We start from the raw sequence: 9,039 nt of genomic DNA, 5'->3' as shown, positions 1-9,039 counted from the left end.
GCCCACTTGACATTTTACAGTTTTTCTTATGTGTGGGCGAAAGCTGACTTTCCAAGGATCTGGAAATCTACCTTTACCTAGATGCTTGTATTCCAGACAAAGTGTTACAGAGCTAAGAGAACACAAAAGCCACACGCCAGAAGTTTGGGATACCAACTTTAGGCTGGTTCATGTCATTAATCAACTCATGGCGATTATTGGTTCTAAATTTAAAGTCTGCCCTTTTACGTTCCACTGGGGTCGAAATCCCTGTTTTCTCTGAATTTGCACTTGTGGTAGGACACGACAATTCTCCTGTCCCTGCTTTGCATGGTAAACAATTCCAGTTCCTGTAACTCTCCAATCTTTTTCTAGCTCTCCGCCCCCCCCAACGTAGGACTGCTCCCTGAGCCTGCTGTGAGTTTCCCCCCATCAGGTTCTCTGCGGTGGTTTGGAAATCTACCCACACCAGCAGCCCTCGCCCTCCCAAACAAAAAGCAAGACAACTCACACACATCTCCCCAGATTAGCAGGAGGAATGGCTCATCTTCCGGGGGCTGGCACGTGTCATTTATTTCATATGTATGAGTACATACAGTCATCGGTGGGTTTCTTCGGCCATTGAATCGAGCAAACTAAATTCTAAAAGTTTAGCAACGTAACCAGAAGGTTCTTAGCCACCAAATATGGCAATGAAATGAAAATGTGTCCTTCAAGAAGACTTTGGCTGTGACCATGACCACAGAAGAAAATCCCTAGGGTCCTTGGCAACATGGCGACTTCATGTTACCCGGGGAGACGTATGGATTTCCTCTAGCTGATGATAATCACAAGAGTTGGTCCTACTGGGCATAAAAAAGGGAGCTTGAAGGAAAAGTTTCATTACAAGTTGGAAGTAAAAGAAGCTAGGCTGATAAGAATTTCCATAGATTTTAGATAGGAAAAATTATAGATACTCGCTTCAGTTATTAAAAAGCATGAGCTTAAGCCTTTTGATCCCTTAATTAAAGTTCTTGTTCCAAAGATGTGTTCAAACACAACCTTTAACGGCAGCTCCATTTCTAAAATAGTATCATAAAAGCAGGAGAGGGAACAAATCTGTATGTATCTGTACTACAGGAGAAATCTTATCACTAATTACTGAAGGGAAGGGCAGGAGTCCCAGCGTGCCTGGTAAAGATTTAACTGGAGAGGTACTGGGGGTGGGGTGGGGGAGAGCATGAAAATGTCATTAAAGAGAACGAAAGCCGAGGCAGGATTTAAAAAACAAAAAACAAAAAACAGAAACAGCCTTCAGAGCAGCTGGGCCAAACCTCGAGTTGGAGACACTATTTCTTTTTTTGCCTGTAAAGTTTGCATCTGTCTGGTTCCCTTTCCCAAGGCCACCTGAGCCCCGATTTTAGCCTAAAATAAGACACCCAAGTTTTGGTGTGCGTTCAGGTATTCCAATCACTAAATGTCAGTTCAGTGAGGGGAAACACCAGGTACAACAAAAGTGGATTTCTCACGGTTGTTATTGTGGCCATCCAGACCCAGGTTCAGATTTTTCACCCTTACCCCACACCCCCTCTTAACCGTCACCCCTGGGCAGTGGTGGGGTGGGGGGTACGAAGAGAAAAGAATGCAGCGCATTATCTCTTTCAGGTTCTCGAAGTAAACCTTGGGTTGTGGTGGGAACGTGTCACTGTGTCAATATCATGACGTCTGCATTCTCATTATATCAGAGCAGCTAGATCTTGGGGTTTTTTTCCAACCCCAACTGCTCTGACGGGTGGTTCCATCCAGTGCTGGCCGCTTTCCATGGTGCATACGCGCAGACTCTCAAATTAAGTTCTAATGTAGCAGTCTGAACTTGTGCTAAGCACAGCAACCTGGCTGCTTTTTAGAGTGACCATCGGGGATTCGTGGCGTTTTAACACTGTGTATTACTAAAGACTAATACTATGTGCACATTAAATTGCTTATCTTGGGGGGGCCCCTGGGTGGCTCAGTCGGGTTGCGTGTCTGACTTCAGCTCAGGTCATGATGTCACAGTTTGCGAGTTCAAGCCCCACGCTGGGCTCACGGCTGTCAGTGCAGAGCCCGTTTTGGATCCCCTCTCTCTGCCTCCGGTTTGCGTACTCTCTCTCTCTCTCTCTCTCAAAAATAAATAACCATTAAAAAATAAAATAAAATAGGGGCGCCTGGGTGGCTTGGTCGGTTAAGCGTCCGACTTCGGCTCAGGTCATGATCTCACGGTCCGTGAGTTCGAGCCCTGCGTCAGGCTCTGTGCTGACAGCTCAGAGCCTGGAGCCTGTTTCAGATTCTGTGTCTCCCTCTCTCTCTGCCCCTCCCCTATTCATGCTCTGTCACTCTCTGTCTCAAAAATAAATAAACGTTAAAAAAAAAATTAAAAAATAAAATAAAATAAAATAATAAATTGCTTATCTCATACTTCACAGCAGAAAAGTGAAATCCTTGTGTTTGAATGTGTTTCTCAAAGAATTTCCATTAACCCAGTTCACATATTTCTCAACAGGAAATCATACAGACTTGGAAGATGATAAAAGACATGCAAAGAGTCAAAGACAAGAACAGACAGAGGTCAAATATACAAATATACCCACGTGAAAAGATAGAAATAAGATATTTGAGGGGCATTTTCACAAAAAGTTGACTCTTTAGAGAAGTAGTTAAAATTACACTTTTGGGGGCACGGGGTGGCTCAGTCAGTTAAGTGTCTGACTTCAGCTCAGGTCATAACCTCAAGGATTGTGGGTTCGAGCACCGCGGCGGGCTCTGTGCTGACAGCTCGGGGCCTGGGACCTGCTTCCAATTCTGTGTCTCCCTCTTTTCTCCGCCTCTCCTCTGCTCGTGCTCTGTCTCTCAAAATACTTTTTTAATAAAAAAATACTCTGTCTCTCAAAATACTTTTTTAATAAAAAAAATTAAAGTTAGACTTCTTTAACCTGAATTTTCCGATGCAACTCACTTTGTAGAGTATTTGGAAAACTGAAATCCCCTCTCATTTTTATGAATAAAACCGGACTTGGATTTAAAAATACAAGGAGCTCAAGATTGCAGCAAAACATATGCGGTACCCCCAAATCACACATTTAAAGGTAAGATGATCTTGGGGTGCCTGGGTGGCTCGGTTGGTTAAGCGTCTGACTTTGGCTCAGGTCATGATCTCACAGTTGATGAGTTCGAGCCCCACATCCGGCTGTCTGCTATCAACACAGAGCCCACTTTGGATCCTCTGTCCCCCTCTCTCTCTGCCCCTCCCCTGCTCCCTCTCTCTCAAAAATAAACATAAAAAAATTTTTTTAAATTAAAAAAATAATAAAGGTAAGATTATCTTTTACTGATAAATTATTAAAAGTTCTGCTCAAAATAAGTTATGGAATATGCATGCAAAGCAGAGTTATTTTTATATTTGGTGTAATAGCGGAGACACTTCAAAAGAAAAGCACTATTGCAAAAGAACAAAACAAATGAGAGACCGCGGAATCACTTGGCTTTATCAAGTCTTCCCTTAATATTCTGAGAGAGAGGATATACAAGCTGCATTTAAAAAAAAATTAACTGATTGCTCATGATCTCAGTTTTGAATTCGAGCGATGAATCAGGTTCTCTGTGGTCAGCGCAGAGCCCCCTTCGGATCCTCTGTCTCTCTCTGGCCCTCCCCACTTGCGCTCGCGCGCGCTCTCTCTCTCTCTCTCTCTCTCAAAAAGTGTAGAAACTTCTGGCATTTGGAAATGAATGACTGATCGTGGTTAGAGCCTAGAGGTTAGAGCCTAGAGGAGCTGCAGACGCTTGGATAACCGCTTGGATAACCGAGAGCTCTCCGCCACACAGAGAATTGCCCCAGGACAGGGCTGGTGTAGACCAGGGTTGGGAAAGAAGTCCACCTGGCAGGGAACTAAGGTAGGAGCTAGAACAAACAAGCCTGCAGCACATTTCAGGGTACGGACAGCAATCAAATACAGAAGTCCAAACAGGTTGTTCGTATGGCCTCTCTTCCCCACGTAGGCAGGGATTTTTAAATTTTGTGCACTGTCGCCTCCTCAGCTTCTGGGACAGTTCCCGGCTCAACTATGTGATGACCCCGTGAACATGGACCAAGTTACAGAAGATACATTTGCCAAAGGAAATTAAATCCTCCAAATATCTAAAGAGCGCCTAAGCAGTGCTAGGTTAAGTACCCACCTATAAGGCAGAAGTAACGGATAGGAAGCCCGGCGAGGAGACGTGAGAATGCACAGTGCTGGGCTGGAGGACGGGCTGGTGATGGGCTCAAGGGCGTCCCTGGAAAGAATGGCATCGGTAGGAAACACTGAAACTGACACCTGTGTCAGGCCCGGGGCTTGGCATTCAGTTCCCTGAGATCCCTGCACAGAAACCACTGCAGCTACCTTCATATACCTAATGCCGGCTCAGTGAACTTCTAGTAAGTGCTCATTAAATGTCTGTGAATTGATGAGCAGGCAATCAGGACCCAAGGAGGGCACGGGATCTAGATGCAGGGTCAGCATGCTGGCCAGCACCAGCCAGGGAATCGGCCCATTGTTCCCTCCTGTTCTCCTCCTCATTCACTTGAATGACCAGAGTCAGGCTGCATCTCAGACTGTCAGAATGAAGTTTCAGAAGACCTCTAGTCCCAGAATCCAATACCAAAATGTGAAGCCCTGGGGTGCCATTTGAGACTTCCGGAATCAAAATCCTGAGGGGGGTGGGGAGGGGGACCCAGAAACCAGCAAGATTTTAACCAAGTACCCAGGTAAGTCTCCTGCATGTCAAAGTTTGGATTCTACTAAAGTAGGATTTTGTAGGCAAGTAAAACGATCTAATTAGAATTTCTCTCAAGGACCCACATTAGTAACTGAAATCCCAAGGGCAAGGAAAACTAATCTGGGTGGTTACCGTGGACCAGGTACTGTTCAACATGCTGTCATATATAGGGGTGGCTGGGTGGCTCCGTTGGTTAAGTGTCCAGCTCCTGGTTTCGGTTCAGGTCATGATCTCGTGGTTGGTGAATCTGAGCCCTGCATTGGGCTCCATGCTGAGGGCGCAGAGCCTGCTTGGGATTCTCTCTCTTCCTCTCTCTCTCTGCCCCTCCTCTGCCCTCTCTCTCTGTTTCTCTTTCAAAATACAAAACTTAAAAAAAATTTTTTTAAAGATGTTATCACATAGAACAATGTAATATTCAACAATCCAAGGTGGTAGTTTTACTACATCTACTTTTAAAGACACAAGTTCGGGGGCGCCTGGGTGGCTCAGTCGGTTGAGCGTCCAACTTCGGCTCAGGGCATGATCTCACAGTCTGTGAGTTCAAGCCCCGCACCCGGCTCCGTGCTGACAGCTTGGAGCCTGCTTCAGATTCTATGTCTCCCTCTCTCTCTGCCCCTCCCCTGCTCTGCTCTGTCTCAAAGGTAAATAAAAACATTAAAAAAAAAAATTTTTTTTTTTAATAAAAAAAATAAAGACACAAGTTCAAGGCCAGTAACTAACTTGCCTAACATTGCACAAGTACCTAGCGGGAATCCAAACCACGTTTAATTCCGGAGATCACCTGCTCCCCTACGTCTTGCTGCATCTTTTGGAAAGGCAGAATAGAGAGAACCGGGACATTCTGTAGTGCCTGTCTTCAAGAAATGTGCATAGAGTCAGTTACTGATTGGTTGAATCTGTCAAGATCAGTTTCTGAAAATCAAGATTTGCGGTTTTAATTACACACGCATTAAGTATAGACCTAGCATGCCTAAATCACCTATGACTTGAATCATCCTAATAAAAAGGCAAGCACTGGGTAAAGTGGCCTGTCTGGGGCAGAACTAGAACACTCAAGTGCACAGGGCAGACAAGTACCTGACGAATGAAGGTGGGGTGGGGAGGAGTGGATAACTTACAGACTGCTGGGCTCCAGCCAACAAGTCCCTCCCCTGTGGCCGGGTCTCATATCTCCAAGAAAAGCCAAAAGTCCAGCTTTGCAAGTGGGAATATCCTGGTTTTAAAATATAGATAACTAATTCAAAGGTTTAAAACACACCTGGAAAACCGAACACACAGGTCTGGAAAACATGGTGGCCTATGGAGCTCCAGCCTGCAATCTGAGGTCTGGAGTATACAAATCCCAGGGAGTTAAGCTTCACAGAGTCAGTGGAATATTGTTCCGTGTAAAATGGTTTCGATCAGAGGCACGTGTCTCCGCATTATGCTTATAAGAAGCTATATCCTATCAGTACTGCTGGTTTGATTTGATAAAAGCCACACCGCACGGGTCTTTAGATTTTATACCGTGTGTCACATGTGGCCTGACGGCCAAATTTCTGTAAACTGAATTGGACCAATTAACTTATCAACTAGGGATGATTAACCTTATCATTCCAGTTTGCCAGTGATGGTCAACTGGCGTTAGCCAATTGAAAATTTAGGATTCCCTGGCTTTTCAGCTCATTTTAAAGGAAAATGGAGTAAGGCCTCTGGGGGGGGGGGGGGGGGAAGAACCTTCCGTTTTAGGAAGCACCCCATACCGCATCCGCTTTGTAGTAACCGCATTTGGAGATTTCCTAAGTTGAACTTGTCGGTACAGAACCATTGAAGCTGCTGTTTCAAAGCTAATGAGTGATTGCACTACATAGGATTCAGGTTCTAAAACAGCAACTCACAAGAAACGAGCTTTTTTCATCCCTAGTATTATTTAATGATTTTATAACGTTAATTTACAAATGGCTATGAACAAGCCAATGTTTTTGTTGTTTCTAACATTTATTTCCAAGGTCTACCTAATACTCGACTCTTCCCAATATGGGCATCGCCCTAGGGGATATTTTCTTATCTATTTCACAGCAGGGTTAAAAAGAGAACTCTCCCTCGGCGCCTTTCTTTTTGCAACGCGTATGCATTTATTTCAGGTGACCGAGTTGAGGCCACGTTAACCGACCAAGGCAGAAACCATCATTAAATCGCGTTAATACACTGTCAAAACGCCACCAGGCTAACGATGTTAAACGTAGTGTAGACGCCCGAGCATCGGTGTGAACGGATAAAAAAGGCACTTACGAGGATGACCCGCACAGATTCCTAGTTTCAAGCCCCAACAAAAAGCCTCCAGGAAGTGAAGTCGGCAGGTTCTAATTTCACTTATTTTCAGGGCTGTGTGTGCCTTTTGAAATGGTTATCGGAGTTTTCCACCGTAAAAGCAAAGCGCATCGGAGGAGTCTGGTGGCTTTTGAGCAGAAAAGCCTCCTCTGTCCCGGAAGTCTGACGGAGCCGAGTTCCCGGAGCCGCGCGGCCGCCCGCCCCGACACACCCCTGCCGCCGGGGGCTGCCCGGGCTGGGCGGGGCCGGCGGGCCGCTTCGGGCTGGGGGGTTTCGCCGTCGCGGGAGGGCCCCGCGGGGCCAACCCGAGCCGCCGGCCGGCCCTGGGCTTGAGAGAAACTAGACAACTTGCGCGGCCCGCCCGGACTTGCCCGAGCGTCTCCGCTCCCGCGAGCGGCGCTTCCAGTCCGCGCCCCGTCCTCCCGTGGCCGGGCGGGCTCTGCGCCCTCGCCGGCTGCCCCCTTCCTCCTTCCACCGCCTCCGCCCCGCCCCCTCCTCTTACTTCCTCATCCCTGCTTCCTCCCGCCCTGCCCCCTCTCCCCCCTCCTTCCTCCACTTCTAACCCCCTCGGCGTCTCCCCTCTTCTTCCCCTCGCTTCTCCCTCTCGCACCCCCCTTCTCTCCCTCCCCACCTCTTCCCGATCCCATTCCTTCCTTCTACCACCCCGCCCCCACTCCGGCCCCTCCCCCGCCCGCCCGCCTCTCACCTCCTTCCCTCGCTTCTTCCTCTCCCACTTCCCCCCCACCTCCTTTCCTTCCTCTCATCTCCTCCTACCCTCATGTCTTCCTTCCTCCACCTCTGCCACTCCCCACCTCCTCTTCCCTCCTTCCCTCTCACTTCTCCCTACTTCCTTTACTCCCCCCCCACCTTGTCCAAACCCCCCTTCCTCCACCTGTGTCCCTACCTCTCTTCCTACCTCCCTGTCCTCTTCTTCCAGCCCCCCCCCACGCCTACCACCTCCTTCCCTCACTTCCTCTCCCCCCTCCCCCCTTTTCACCCTCTCCCAGCTCCTCTTCCCTGACACCTCCCTTCTCCTCTCCCACATCCTCTCTCCCATCTCCTCCTAGCCCCCTCTTGCACCCCCTCCCCCTCCGCCCATCCCCCACTTCCTCTCACCTCCCGCCTCCTTTCCCCACCTCCTCCCACCCCTTCTCCTCCCCAGGGTAGCCGGTGGCCCCTCGTTTCCCCAGATTTGGGCCGAGTGTGGTTTCAGGCCCTCAGTCAAGAATAGAGAGGCAAAAGCTTCCCCGCACCCCCACCCCCACCGCAGGGGTGTCCTGGAGGGCCCCCCGCAGCGCCGCTTTCTGCTTTCTGCTCCCCTTCCCGCCTGCGCCCCGGAAAGCCCTGCCCTTGTGTCAAGGCCCAGCCCCAAGGGCCGCTCCCTCCGCTTCCCCCCCCCCCCCCCCCCCCGCTTTTCTTCTCGATTTAGCGATGATTGTGCTCTTGAAGTTTGGCACAGATAAAAGCGCAGTAGTCCTCATCGTAAAGAGGACAATGAGGGTCTCAAAGGGGGCTGGGAGAGAGGCGAGAGAACAGGGGAGCAAGTTGGTGCCGGTGTGCTGGTAGGACCGTTTAGAGCAGAATTTCCTATTTGGACACCTGCACGGGGGTGGGCTGATAGAAAGATAAGGTGGCCCGGACCGCGGAGTTCCAGGGAAGGAGAGTATGGTATTTCTGCTACCAGAAGTGACGGCCACCGTCTGGTTCCCCACACCCCCCCCACGCCCGCCGCAGGTTCAGTAAATCACGTGGGTCTGTTATTCTAATTTTGCCCTTTAGGACACGGAGGCCCCGATAGGCTAAGTGCTTTGGCCATAACCGCAGGGCTCTTGGTGACAGACCCAGGACTCACACTCTCCCACAAAAGAAATACACAGTAGTGAGGAGGGGGAGACGGCCAAGGCAAGTTAAACTTGGGGGTTTTAATGGGGCCCTTGCAACACATCCAGAAATCTCTGCTGGATTATGAGCAACCCCCTG

General features: G+C 48.9%; 1 long non-coding RNA gene across 1 annotated transcript; it reads right to left on the bottom strand.

Moving 5' to 3' along the window:
- Window positions 1–527: 527 nt before the first annotated feature.
- LOC124511296 (uncharacterized) lies at window positions 528–7,529 on the bottom strand. The gene is made up of 4 exons (XR_006961857.1): window positions 7,021–7,529; window positions 5,868–5,962; window positions 4,168–4,266; window positions 528–821 (listed from the first exon to the last, which is right to left on the bottom strand). It is a non-coding gene; the product is annotated as an uncharacterized LOC124511296 (long non-coding RNA).
- Window positions 7,530–9,039: the final 1,510 nt, after the last annotated feature.

This window comes from Lynx rufus, unplaced genomic scaffold (genome assembly GCF_022079265.1).
Source record: "Lynx rufus isolate CCGP_SWC_20201006 ecotype Redwood Valley unplaced genomic scaffold, mLynRuf1.p SCAF_1, whole genome shotgun sequence".
In the NCBI taxonomy this organism is placed as follows: domain Eukaryota; kingdom Metazoa; phylum Chordata; class Mammalia; order Carnivora; family Felidae; genus Lynx; species Lynx rufus.
This window is presented reverse-complemented; position numbering and strand designations above follow the sequence as displayed.